The sequence below is a fragment of the Pteropus alecto genome, unplaced genomic scaffold, assembly GCF_000325575.1.
Source record: "Pteropus alecto unplaced genomic scaffold, ASM32557v1 scaffold3, whole genome shotgun sequence".
NCBI classification, from domain to species: Eukaryota; Metazoa; Chordata; class Mammalia; order Chiroptera; family Pteropodidae; genus Pteropus; species Pteropus alecto.
The window spans coordinates 45,126,501-45,127,293 of record NW_006442484.1 but is presented as its reverse complement, the minus strand read 5'-3'; the positions used below and the strand labels follow the sequence as shown (position 1 = coordinate 45,127,293).

Genomic DNA, 793 nt, shown 5'->3' with positions numbered 1-793 from the left:
CCACTGTTTGGATATTCTATTTACTTAATTAACTCCTTCTGTAAGCCCTTCTATAAAAGGATTTTTTTTTACATAAATCCCAGATTCTCTGACTGGCTTCCACTGATCATGGACGAGGCCCTTAATCTGTTATTACCTTTATTTCCTTATTCATAAAAAATGAGATAATAGTAATCTATACTTTATGTGGGAGTTGGTCTCAGCTACAGAGGTTTTTGGTTTTTTTTTTTTTAATTTTTAGGTGAGGCAAACCTTGATTGACCTCACAGATCGCAAGGACCTTGTCAGCTTACAATCCTTTATTTTTTATTTTTTATGCCTACAGCACCTGGTCTTCCAAGGTTGTCTCCCATCCAAGTACTAACCAGGCCTTGACCCTGCTTAGCTTCCGAGATCAGATGAGATCAGGCTTGTTCAGGGTGGCACGGCCATAGACTCAACTACAGAGATTTTTGAAAACTAATTATTAAGTTTGTGAATTTCACTCTAGCTTTTGGCCATTTTACAATATTTTGACTCTTCACCAAAGCTTGCTGAAAAAAAGAACTAGAGTTGAATTTGTTTAAAATCGTTTACACTTGTTAAATTATCTGTAGATCGAAATCATTCAGGTTCTCCTGGTGTCTCTTTGAGTTGGGTACCAAGAATTGACAATAGCGGACAATTGATATTATGTAAATATAACCATGGATTTGTGTTACCACTATATTTACTTAATGAGCAGCATCAATAAAACAACAATTTTAAAAACAAAGGTCTTACAAAATTCAGTAAGCCACAGATTCAAGATTAA

The 793-nt window shown here is 34.9% G+C and overlaps 1 pseudogene; it reads right to left on the bottom strand.

Annotated features, from left to right (window-relative positions):
- Positions 1 to 316: 316 nt before the first annotated feature.
- LOC112470670 lies at positions 317 to 436 on the bottom strand (annotated as a pseudogene).
- Between the last annotated feature and the right edge of the window lie 357 nt (positions 437 to 793).